At 44.6% G+C, this 13767-nt stretch overlaps 1 long non-coding RNA gene across 2 annotated transcripts in view; it reads left to right on the top strand.

Annotated features, from left to right (window-relative positions):
* Positions 1–13767, top strand: part of LOC134731152 (uncharacterized) — a 243426-nt gene that overhangs the window by 4078 nt on the left and 225581 nt on the right. The window lies entirely within an intron of this gene.

The following is a 13767-nucleotide window of genomic DNA, read 5'->3' as shown; positions in this document are numbered from 1 at the left end:
CTGAACCCCTGCCAGGCCTTTGCCAGGGACAGGAGGTGCTTTGGCTCCCTCAGCCATGGGCCTGGAGGTGGGTGAGGTGCATTTGGGCACGAGGAGCCCTCTCCTGGCTGACTTTGTCCACATCATGGCTCTGTCAAGCTCAGAGAGTCCTGGGATGGGGCTCCTGCCCTTTGGGGGGCTTGGGCTTAGGGTCTGCTGTTGTGGAGAAGCCATATGGTGAAGTGGGGAGAGCTTACTGGGCCTTGGGGCAGGGTTTGCACCCTGGCCCTGGTGCAAAGTCACGTGTAGTGGACAAGGGGCTTAACCTCTCTGGGCCCCAGATGCTGCTTTTGGTCAGTGAAGGGCTCTTGTCGAGTAAAATGGCAGCCACTCCCCCTCCTTGCAGACTTAACTTTGTTCTGATTCCCTCCCTCAGCCTCGGGGCATAACTGTGACAGGTTTAAGCCACGCAGAAACATCCCATTTCCCCTAGTCACCACTGGGTAAGGGGAGGGCTGGTGACCCATTCTCACCCTGGAGATCTCAGCGGACATCTGCTGTCTGCTGGGAGGATACTGGGAAGGGGTTTGCTTCCTTATATAAAAAGGAGGAAGAAATAAAGAACCAGGGCCCTCACCTTCTTCAGCTCAGGCTATAGAGCTGAGGTGATAAGGCTTAAGGACACAAAGCTGGCGCAAGGTGATGGCTTACCAGAAAAGTTAAAACAAAAAACAAACCTTAGTGATATTTTTGTTGATGACTTGGTGACTTGTTACACGAGATAATTATAATATCTTTATTATTTCAGCCACTTCAAGTCAGGTATCCTTTTATTTATTTATTTATTTGAAACAGTGTCTCACTCTGTCACCCAGGCTGGAGTGCAGTGGCATGATCTCGGCTCACTGCAACCTCCACCTCCCAGGTTCAAGTGATTCTGGTGCCTCAGCCTCCCGAGTGGCTGGGATTACAGGCATGCACCACGATGCCCAGCTAATTTTTGTATTTTTAGTAGAGACAGGGTTTCACCATGTTAGCCAGGCTGGTCTTGAACTCCTGACCTCAGGTGATCCACCTGCCTTGGCCTCCCAAAGTGCTGGGATTACAGACGTGAGCCACCGCACCACGTCCAGGTATCCTTTTATACGTGCAGTTGACTTCATTCTTAATCAAGCTTGTCCAACCTGTGGCCTGGTGGCCTCATGTGGCCCAGGACAGCTTTGAATGCGGCCCAATACAAATTTGTAAACTTTCTTAAAACATTATGAGATTATGCACAGACCTTTTTTAATTAAGCCCTTCAGCTGTCATTAGTATGTTTTATGTGTGGTCCAAGACAGTTCTTCCATTGCGGTCCAGGGAAGCCAAAACACTGGACACCCTTGTTCTAAATGAAACATGTAATACTGTGAAAAAAAATACATTTGGTTATTCTGTCGAAAAGGTAGGCTACCGTATTCTGGCCAGGTGGAGGTGACGACCATGTCAGAATTCTCTGTGTGTGGACAAGGCTGGAAGGGGATGCGGAGAATGGGAAACGGGTGCCGTGGTGTCATCTCACACCCCCTGCCTTGGGCTAAAGTCTCCCAGCTGGTAATAATACCACCACCATCAGCACCAGGTGCTTGACATGCACCATTCCATGTGCCCCCCACCCCCCACCCTGCCCCGCAAGGCAGGTGCGCTGGTGACCTGTTGGAGACGGGGGCAAGGCTCAGCATGGAGCCCAAGGCTGAGAAGCTCAGGAGCAGCAGGACTGAGATTTGCACCCGTTCTTCTCTCACTCCCCGAACCTGGGTTTGTGCCTCCTTGGATGCACCCGGTCATTCTTGGGACTTCTGGGGTCCAGATGTGCGGGAGACTGGCCAGCAACACACAGCGGCAGGGGCAGGAGAGGACACATTCCAGTCCGTGTCGGCAATGTCCCCTGAACAAAACCAACCCCCTTTAAAAGCAGTCTGGGTGTTTCTGTTTATCCAGTAGTGGGTACTTTGGTAAAGTGAGTAATCCTTTCTCCCTCCAGCACTTGCCCTCCTCCCTGCCATGTGGTTTTCTTTTAGAAATCTGGAGTGTCCCAATTTTGTTTAAAGCAGGAGCTGCCTGGAGGCTGACAGGCGGAAGGGCAGATGTCCCTGGGCTGATGATGCTGATAATAGCAATAACAGTAGCTCACAGGTGCTGAGCCCTTACCGTGCACTAAGCATTCACTCATATCATTTCTGAAATCCTCCCAGCAGGCCTACAATGATAAGCATTTCACAAAAGGGAAAATGAGGTTTTGGGAGGCTAAAAGCATGCCCAGCAGCTCACAGCTAGCTGGTAGGTGGCATTTCTTCAAGGCCCGCACTGTTAACCCTCACACCTCCTTGATCATCCCCCGGCCCGTGGATACTCATTCATTTGGAATTCACTACATCCGGCCTCCCCACCTCCTCCTCTGCTTCACTAAATGGGGCCATCAGCCTTCTCTCACCCGTCGTCAATCCCTGCTGTCTGCAGGGGGAGGGAAGTAAAAAGCTGACAGGAAGGAGTTACATGTAAAATGGTAACCTGTAGATTGAGACTGTTCTCCAACAGGTCTGAGGGCTCTAGGCAGAGGGAGGGGAAGTGGGGATATGAGGGCTGTGGAAAGGATGGGACCAGACTGCCAAGCAAAGAATGCTATGTGTGGTTCTGCAGGTTGTGTACAGTTCTGCAGGTTGTGTACTGCACAACCACTTCCCATCTAAGGGGGCACCTTTACTTCATAGACATAGTAACTCTGTGATCATTTTCTGGCCGACCTCGAGTAAAGTATCTTCTAACGAAATCAGTATATTATGACACTTCACTGACAGATGGAAAAATATACCTTGTGGAAGAAGTGTCTTTTCCTAATTTGCTCAAAGCCCAAAGCTTTGGCTCTGGCCGAGGTGTGAAATGCTGAGCTTCTTGAAGGCGGGCCTCAAGTTTGACATTAGTACCCCTTTTCTTGTTTCCCCATTCTGAAGCTTCAGGTGGAGAGTCTCCTGAATTCAGCTGATCAGGTGCTGGGCACAGTTCTGCCCTGGTTGTTACTGGTGGATCAGCTGCCCCTTGGGACTAACATTTAACTTTATTTTTGAGACAGTCTTGCTCTGTCGCCCAGGCTGGAATGCAGTGGCACGAGCTTGGCTCACTGCAACCTCTGCTTCCTGGGTTCAAGCGATTCTTCTGTCTCAGCCTCCTGAGTAGCTGGGACTACAGGCATACACCACCACGCCTGGCTAATTTTCATATTTTTAGTAGAGATGGGATTTTGCCATGTTGCTCAGGTTGGTCTCGAACTCCTGGGCCCAAGCAGTCCGCCCGCCTCACCCTCCCAAAGTGCTGGGATTACAGGCGTGAACCACCTCGCCGGGCCAGGACTAACATTTTAAAGATTGCTCAAGTCATTTTAGCCATCTTATTCTGGTCTTATCTGATTTGCACTGACCCTCTCCCAGCCGTCCTGAGTTCTCCAGGGATTTTGTGTGCTCGGAGCTGCCTCTCCACAGTTGTATCTGTCTTCAGGCTTCTACAGCTTAGTGACCAGAAGGCAGGTGGGCCCCAGGGAGCCGATGGAGGATCCAAGCTCTGTATAAATTGAGTAGCCTCGAGCAAAATCAGTTCCTGTCTCTGGATCTTAGTTTTAAATTTCAGTTTAAAATAATTGGGCTGGCCTAAGTGATTTCTTGGCCCTTTCCATCTCTAAAATTCATTTATTTACCATCAAGGTCTGGGGATAAGTGGCAAATAAGACTGACGTACTTCTGACCTCATGGAGCTTACACTCGAATTGGGCAGACAGACAAGTAAACAGGCGATGACGCTTGGTGGGGGCAGGTTCGCTTCCTGTTGCGGTTGTAACAAATTACCACCCATGTAGTGGCTGAAAACAATACACACTGATTTTCTCAGCGCTCTAGATGTCAGAAATCCACAGTGGGTCTCACTGGGCTGAATTCCCTCTGGAGGCTCTTGGGGGGGAACCTGTTTCCTTACCTTTCCCAGTGTCTGGAGGCTGCCTGCCATTCCTGTGGTTTGTGGCCTCTCCCTTCTCAAAACCCAGGGATAGCAGGTAGCTGAGTCCTTTCCACGTGGCACCTCTTTGTTCTTTCTTCTGTCTCCCTCCTCCACCTTCCACGACCCTGGTGGTCCCATTGGGTTCACTGGGATAATGCACAATGTGCAGAATGATCTCCCAATTCTAACATCTTTTTTTGTTTGTTTTTGAGACAGAGTCTCGCTCCATCACCCAGGCTGGAGTGCAGTGGTGCAATGTCGGCTCACTGCAACCTCTGCCTCCCGTATTCAAGCGATTCTCTTGCCTCAGCCTTCCGAGTAGCTGGAATTACAGGTGCGCGCCACCATGCCCAGCTAATTTTTGTATTTTTAGTAGAGACAGGGTTTTGCCATGTTGGCCAGGCTGGTCTCAAACTCCTGGCCTCAAGTGATCCACCTGCCTCGGCCTCCCAAAGTGCTGGGATTACATGTGTGAGCCACTGCGCCAGGCCCCTATTCTAACATCATTTAATTAGCAACCTTAATTCCACCTGGAACCTCAGTTCTCCTTGGCCATGTCAGGTAACAGATCCACAGGTTGTAGGAATTAAGATGCCTTTTGGGGTCATTATTCAGCTTACCACGGGGAAAGTGCAGAGGGCTGTGAACTCCCTGGCAACAGCACCCCATCCACACACGGGCGTGTCATGACTCCCAAGACCTTGACATAGCCAGAGTGCAGCTGGGCTGGGGAGGTCAGGTTTCCTCTGTTAGTCGGGACCTGACACAGTACAGGGGAAGCTGTGAGGTGAGGGAGCACTACACAAAGTGTGTGTGTGTGTGTGTGTGTGTGTGTGGCCCTCAGGCAGATGGAAAGTGATTGCAGAGGAAGGGTCTGAGTTGCAAAGAGGATTAGTGAGCAAAGAAAGGCGTACTTGTGTGGGAGACTCAACATACTTAAAATATTAGGTTGGTGCAAAAGTAATTGCGGTTTTAACTCTTTAATGGCAAAAACCACAATTACTTTTGCACCAAACTAATAATGATGTTATTTAATTTGTCATTAAAACAAAAAAAGAGCCAAGTGCAACAAAAATACCCAGCAATAATAGAACAAGCATCAGGAGTGAGAGACTGGAGTGAAGTGCTCCAAAACCCTTATATTGTTCAAGGAGAGGGGAAAGATACTAACTTTAATATTTTATAACCTATGGGAAATTTCAGGAATTACGGAAGTAAAGATCATAGCATAATGCATCTTTTTTTTTTTTTTTTTGAGACAGAGTCTTGCTCTGTCGCCCAGGCTGGAGTGCAGTGGCACAATCTCGGCTCACTGCAAGCTCTGCCTCCCGGGTTCATGCCTTTCTCCTGCCTCAGCCTCCCGAGTAGCTGGGACTACAGGCGCCTGCCACCACGCCCAGCTAACTTTTTGTATTTTTAGTAGAGACGGGGTTTCACCGTGTTAGCCAGGATGGTCTCAATCTCCTGACCTTGTGATCTGCCCACCTTGGCCTCCCAAAGTACTGGGATTACAGGCATGAGCCCCCGTGCCCGGCCAGCATAATGAATCTTAACCCAGTTTACCCTTAATAACTGGCTACTCTTATTTTTAACTATCTCCACACCTGTTTTTTTTTTTCCCTATCTCCTATACTATGGATTATTTTGGAGAAAATCTTGACTATCAATATTAATTAGCATGTAAGTTAACATTTTTAGGGAACCAATTTGGAAAAAAAGAGAAAGGAAATAGAGGGTGTAACTTTCTTTCTTTTCTTTTCTTTTTTTTTTTTAGACAGGGTCTTGCTCTGTCACCCAGGCTGGAGTGCAGTGGCATGATCACAACTCACTGCAATCTCAACCTCCCCAGCTCAGGTGATTCTCCCACCTCAGCTTCCCAAGTGGCTGGGACTAGAGGTGCACAACACCATGCCTGGCTAATTTTTGTATGTTCTGTAGAGACAGGGTTTCACCATGTTACCCAGGCTGGTCTTCAACTCCTGGGCTCAAGTGATCCACCCTCCTTGGCATCCCAAAGTGCTGGGATTATAGCTTTCAAAATAATAGATGTAAAGAAATGGAATGAGGAAAGGATAATAATTACAAAAGAAAGCATGACAGAGGGAAAAATAATCATATAAATGGTAGAACAAATTGGAAGTACACAATAAGATGGTTGAAGTACGTCCAAACATATAATTACTGTAATAAATGTAAATGGACTAAATGTTTTTATTAAAACACAAAGATTGCAGACTGGATTTAAAAATCTGCTGTATTTCCTCCATAAGAAACTCTAATGAAACATAAGGATACAGAAAGGTGAAAGGTAGAAGGATGCAAGAAGTCATGGGAGGAGACACCACCAAGGAACAGCTGATGTTGCTGTGCCAACAGCCAACAAAATGGACCTATGGCTATGTAATGTGAAAGGTTCAGTTTACCAGGAGGCTATAACAGTTCCAAGGTAATATATACTTAATAATTTAACTTCAAAGTATAAATAAAAAAACAGATAGAATTGCAAGGAGAAATAGGAGAAATAGACAAATCTACATTAGTGGGAGATGTGACATCTCTCTTGTAGGTAAAATAGACAATATTATGAAGGATATAGAATATATTTAGTAATATTGAATAATGATATGTATATAATTATATATACATATAAATATACAAACACTGCCTTGAATAACTGCAGAATTTACATTCTTTTCAAGCACTCAGAGCATTCATAAAAGTTGACTGGGGCCAGGTGTGGTGGTGCATGCCTGAAATACTAGCTATGTGGGAGGATCACTAGATCCCAGGAGTCTGAGACCAGCTTGTGCAACCTAGTAAGACCCCCATCTCTTAAAAAAGAAAGTTGATGGGATTCTGTGCCATCAACCAGGTATTAACAAATTTCACAGGATTGGTGTCACATAGGATTCTCTGGTCACAAGTCCATTTCATTAGAAATCAACAATGGAAGAAACTAGAAAAGGATACAATACAGAGAAGTGAAGGAATTAGTGAAATAGAAAAGAAAAGATATGATAAATGACTGACAAAGCCAAAAAGTTGATTTTTTCTTCTTCTTCTTCTTCTTCTTTTTTTTTTGTAGAGGCAAGGTCTCACCATGTTGTCCAGGCTGGTCTCAAGTCATCCACCTGCCTCAGCCTCCCAAAGTGTGGAGATTACAGGCATGAACCACTGTGCCCAGCCTAAAAAAGTTGATTCTTATAAAAGACTAATAACATTAACAAATATTTAGCAAGATTTATCAAGAATAAAAGGCATGACAAACAATTCCATGACTATAGATACTTCCTCAATTTTAAGATGTGGCCGAGCACAGTGGCTCATGCCTGTAATCCCAGCACTTTGGGAGGCCGAGGCAGGTGGATCACTTGAGGCCAGGAGTTCGAGACCAGCCTGGCCAACATGGCAAAGTGCCATCTCTACTAAAAATACAGAAATTAGCTGGGTGTGGTTGTGGGCGCCTGTAATCCCAGCTACTCGGGAGGCTGAGATGGGAGACTTATTTGAACCTGGGAGGCGGAGGTTGCAGTGAGCTGAGATTGTACCACTGCACTCCAGCTTGGGTGACAGAGTGAGACTCTGTCTCAGAAAAAAGAAAAAAAAAGTTAAAAATATATATGAAATGGGCAATCTGCTAGAAAAGTAAAACTCAGTAATTTAAAAACCTCAGTAATCCTGTAACCAGTTAATAAATTTAATCAGAGTTAAAAATTTCCTCACAAAGAAAACACTAGATCCAGATGACTTCGAAGATAAATTCTGCTACTAAAAAACCAAATAATTCCAATTCTACACCAAACTTTTATAGGAAAAAGATCATTTTCTAATTCATTTTATGAGGCTAGTATAAAGCACAAGAAGTATAAGAAAAGAAAATTACAAACCAAACTCACTCATGAACATATGTGTAAAAATCTGAAACACAATATTAAACCAAATTAGTAATGAAAAATATATAATTAATCAGGTCTAAGATGAATTTACCTCTGGAATGGAATCTTGGTTTAACATTAGAAGTCAATTAATGTGAGGCCAAACTCAGTGGCTCATGCCTGCAATCCCAGCACTTTGGGAGGCTGAGGTGGGTGGATCACTTGAGCTCAGGAGTTCAAGACCATCCTGGGCAACATGATGAAACCCCGTCTCTACTAAAAATACAAAAATTAGCCCGATGTGGTGGTGCAGGTCTGTAGTCCCATAGTCTCCGCTGCTTGGTACAAGAATCACTTGAACCTGGGAGAGGGAGGTTACAGTGACCCGAGATCATGCCATTGCACTCCAGCCTGGGTGACAGAGCGAGGCTCTGTCTTGAAAAAAAAAAAAAAAAAAGTCAATGTAATTCACCACATTCATATATTAAAGAAAAATATGGTTACCTTGGTAGATACAGAAAACACATTTGATATAATTCAACATACAGTTATGATTAAGACTCTTGGAAAACTAGAAAAAGAAGGGGGTTTCTTTAATTGATACAGCGTATCTACAAACCTTGTAGCAAATATATTTAACACCTCTAATCATCGTGTTCCTGGAGGTCTCACAGGTCCTAGCTACTGTAGTATGGCAGAAGAAATAATTAACGTTAAGCGAATCAGGAAGGAAGAAATGAAACTGCATAAGATCATATATGTTTTCTGTGTAAAAAACATAAGCACTACAATCAAGTGTTAACATGAATGAGAGAGTGTAGTGAGTTTGCTGGATACAAAATCCATACATAAAAATGAATTGCATTTCAATATATCAAAACAAACAGAAAATGTGATTAAAATATTATTTATAATGGCATTAAGAAAGCTCCCCAGAGTGTTTTATCCAATTCTGCCCACTCCTTCTCCTGCTCTCCTGTGGTAGGTTTAATTTTATCCTTTCCCTGGGTCCAGCTTTCTTTTTTCTCTTGAGATGGGGTCTCACTCTATTACCCAGGCTGGAGTGCAGTGGTGCCATCTCGGCTGACTGCATCAGCTTCCCAAGTAGCTGGGACTACAGGTTTGAGCCACCAATGCCAAGCTAAGTTTTGTATTTTTTGTAGAGACAGGGTTTTGCCATGTTTCCCAGGCTAGTTTGAACTGAGCTCAAAGTGGTCCTCCTGCCTCGGCCTCCCAAAGTGCTGGGATTAAAGGCGTGAGCCACTGTGCCTCGCCTCTGGGTCCAGCTTTCTACTTTCTGGGGATTCCCCCTCCCTACCACTCCCAAAGTTGGTGGTATTATAGTGTTAACTGTAATTCTGGACTGGGTTTTTCTCTTCTTTTATCCTGCTCTGGAATGTAAATGTTTAATAATTCACCTTCTCTATCCTTCCTCAAAATGTGGGATAACACAATGACTGTGGCCCTTGTTGGAAATTAAACTTGTTTATGCAAAAAACAAAAAACCAAAACCAAAAAAAAAGCTCCCCATAAAGAAAGCACCTGACCCATCTGAGTTTTCAGACAAGTTCTATTCAAGGAATATATATATATATATATATTTATTTATTTATTTATTTTATTTTATTTTATTTTTTTGAGACGGAGTTTCACTCTTGTTGCCCAGGCTGGAGTGCAATGGTGCGATCTTGGCTCACGGCAACCTCCGCCTCCCGGGTTCAAGCGCTTCTCCTGCCTCAGCCTCCTGAGTAGCTGGGATTACAGGCATGAGCCACCACGCCTGGCTCATTTTTTTGTATTTTTAGTAGAGATGGGGTTTCTCCATGTTGGTCAGGCTGATCTCGAACTCCTGACCTCAGGTGATCTGCCTGCCTCAGCCTCCCAAAGTGTTGGGATTACAGGTGTGAGCCACTGCGCCCAGCGTTTTTTTTTTTCTTTTTGAGATTGAGTATTGCTCTGTAGCCCAGGCTAGAGTGCAGTGGCTTGATCTCAGCTCACTGCAACCTCCGTCTCCCAGGTTCAAGCGATTCTCCTGCCTCAGCCTCCCAAGTAGCTGGGATTACAGGTGCGTGCCACCACACCTGGCTGATTTTTGTATTAGGGGTTTCACCATGTTGGTCAAGCTGGTCTCCAACTCCTGACCTCAGGTGATCTACCCACCTCGGCATCCTGAAGTGCTGGGATTACAGGTGTGAGCTACTGCGCCCGGCCAGGTATAAATAATTCTAATCTAATAAACTATGTACAAGACCTTTATGGAGGCAATTATAAACCTCCATTGAAAGAGATTAAAGAAAACTAAACTGGGGATATGCCATGTTTGTGTGTTAGAAAACTCACTATTATAAGGTTGTCAGTTCTCCCAAATACACCTATTTAGATTGAATGTAATTCAAATCAAAATCCTCACTTTTTGTGTGTTTATGTGTGTGTGTGTCAAATGTGACAAGCCAATTCTAAAGTTTATATGGAAAAACAAAGACCAAGAAAGTGAACACACTCTTGAAGAAAAAGAACTAGATGGGCAGGGAAGGGGTGGGGCTTGCCATGCCAAAGATAAAAATTATTCTAAAGCTTTAATAATTCAGATGCTATTGACCACCCGTAGATTGGTTGCCTATGGACCAGCATTAAAAGTGCAGAAGCAGACCCACTCATATAAAGAAACTTGTTCTGTGGTGGGAACTTGATCTATGCTGGACTTTACAATAGACAGTGTTTGGTAATTGAGAATCCTTACGGAAAAAAAAATCAGACTTCTATATCACATTTTAGATAAGAATCAATTTCAGGTAGATTAAAGACTTAGCTGTGAAGGCAAAACTCTAGCTTTTAGAAGACAATATGGGACAATTCCTATGATTTCAAGGCAAGGAAGTATTTCTTAAACAAGGCAAACACACAAAATAACCCACTAACAATAAAGAGAAGAATTAATAAATGTTACTTAATTAAAATGAAGAACTTCTGTTTCTTAGAAGACACCACACAGTAAGTAAAAAGACAAGTCATGGCCAGGCGTGGTGGCCCACTCCTGTAATCCCAGCACTTTGGGAGGCCAAGGTGGGCGGATCACTTGAGGCCAGGAGTTAGTGACCAGCCTGGCCAACATGGTGAAACCCTGTCTCTACTACATATACAAAAATTAGCTGGGTGTGGTGGCACACACCTGTAGTCCCAGCTGCTTGGGAGGCTGAGGCACAAGAATCGCTTGAACCTGGGAGTTGGAGGTTGCAGTGAGCCGAGATCAGGCCACTGCACTCCAGCCTGGGTGACAGAGTGAGACTCCCTCTCAAAAAAAAAAAAGTCAAAGTGAGAGGAGCTGTTTGTAATACATGTCATTGACTAAGGTCCTAGTGCCCAGAAGATATAAAATAACTAAAAATTGATATGAGATGTACACACAAATAGAAAAATTTGTGAAACGTGTGAAAAGGCACTTATAGCAGAAGAAATGTAAATGAATATTAAAAGGATATTAAAAGATGAAACATGTGAAAAGGCACTTATAGCAGAAGAAATGTAAATGGATATTAAAAGGATAAACTAGATTATAATCGGGAATTCAAATTATAACTAAAATGAGATACCACTTTACACCATCAGATTGGCAAAATCAAATATTCTATCAATATCAGACATTGACAAGAATGTGGTATAACTGGAACTTATATATTGCTAGAGAGAATTAAATTGGTATAATCGATGTGGAAAACAACTTGGAAATATTTAGAAAAGTTGAAGGCAAAAATAATTTATGGCCTAGCAGTCAGCCAGACAGATGCTCCTGAGGACCAGGAAACACGATTAAGAATGTTTACACACTACCTACCAAACTAAAGTGGTTGTAGTAAAAGAAACTGGAAAAACCAAGTGAGGACATGAAGAACCTGGAACTTTTTTTTTTTTTTGAGAAGGAGCTTTGCTCTTATTGCCTAGGCTGGCGTGCAATGGTGTGATCTCGGCTTACTGCAACCTCCGCCTTCCGGGTTCAAGCGATTCTCCTGCCTCAGCCTCTTGAGTAGCTGGGATTACAGGCATGTGCCACCATGCCCAGCTAATTTTGTATTTTTAGTAGAGATGGGGTTTCTCCATGTTGGTCAGCCTGGTCTCAAACTCCCGACCTCAGATGATCCGCCCGCCTTGGCCTCCCAAAGTGCTGGGATTACAGGCATGAGCCACTATGCCCGACTTTTTTTTTCGAGACAAAAGTCTCCCTCTGTCTCCCAGGCTGGAGTGCAGTGGTGTGATCTTGGCTGACTGCAACCTCTGCCTCCCAGGCAGAGCAATTCTTCCTCAGCTTCCTGAGTAGCTGGGATTACAGGCACCTGCCATCGGGCCCAGCTAAATTTTGTATTTTTTGTAGAGATGGGGTTTTGCCATGTTGGACAGGCTGGTCTCAAACTCCTGACCTCGTGATCTGCCTGCCTCGGCCTCCCAAAATACTGGGATTATAGGAGTGAGCCACCATACCTGCTGGAAAGGCACATCTTATATGGTGGCAGGCAAAGCAAGAATAAGAGCCAAGCAAAAAGGGAAAGCCCTTACAAAACCATCAGATCTTACGAGACGTATTCACTACCACAAGAACAGTGGGGGAAACCGCCCCTATGATTCAATTATCTCCCACCGGGTCCCTCCCACAACACCTAGGAATTACAGGAACTACAATTCAAGATGAGATTTGGGTGGGGACACAGTCAAACCATATCAACTACTCAGAAATAAAAAGGAACAGACTATAGATACCGAAGGTTAAAAACATTATGCTCCGTGCAAGAAGCCAAACACAGAATACTACATATTATCTGATTACACTTGTAGAAAAGGCAGCACTGTAGAGAAGAAAGCATATCATCGGCTGCCTGGGCTATGGGTGGGTGGATAGGGAGGACTGCCTGCAAATAGGCATGAGGAAACTTCTGGGGGTGATGGAATGTTCTAAAACTAGGTGGTGGTGATGGCTACCCAACTATATAATTTTTTGTTTGTTTGTTTCTGTTTTTAGGCAGGGTCTGGCTCTGTTGCCCAGGCTGGAGTGCAATGGTGTGATCTTAGCTCACTGCAACCTCTGCCTCCCTGGCTCAAGTCATCCTTCCACCTCAGACTCCCAAGTAGCTGGGACTACAGGTGCACTACCATGCCTGACTAATTTTTGAATTTTTTGTAGAGATGGGGTTTCACCACATTGTCCAGGCTAGTCTTGAACTTCTGAGCTCAAGCAGTCCACCCGCCTCAGCCTCCCAAAGTGCTGGTATTACAGATGTGAGCCACTGTGCCCTGCCAAAGCTGTATATAGTCCAATTATAATGGGTACATTTTATAGTAATATAAATTATACCTCAATAAGGTTGTTAAAAGTGTTCACACTAACATTGTTCCTAATCGCCCCAAACTGGAAATAGCTCAAATATTCATCAGCAGAATGGATAAATACACTGTGGTATGTCTGTTCAACAGAACCCATGAGCAGTATTAATAAGCAAGTAATAAGCAGTCCTCCCACCTCAGCCTCCTGAGTAGCTGGGACCACAGGTGCACACCACCAAGCCTGGCTAATTTTTTTGTGTTTTTGTGTAGAGATGGGTTTTTACCACATTGCCCAGGCTGGGCTCAAACAACCCACCAGCCTCCACCTCCCAAAGTGCTGGGACTACAGGCATGAGCCATCATGCCCAGCCAAATCCCTTAATAATAATAATAATAATAATTATTATTATTATTATTTTTGAGACGGAGTCTTGCTCTGTTGCCCAAGGTGGAGTGCAGTGGTGTGATCTCGGCTCACTGCAAGCTCCGCCTCCCAGGTTCACGCCATTTTCCTACCTCAGCCTCCCGAGTAGCTGGGACTACAGGCGCCTGCCATCACGCCTGGCTAATTTTTTGTATT

Source organism: Pan paniscus, chromosome 8 (assembly GCF_029289425.2).
Source record: "Pan paniscus chromosome 8, NHGRI_mPanPan1-v2.0_pri, whole genome shotgun sequence".
Classification (NCBI taxonomy): Eukaryota; Metazoa; Chordata; class Mammalia; order Primates; family Hominidae; genus Pan; species Pan paniscus.
This window is presented reverse-complemented; position numbering and strand designations above follow the sequence as displayed.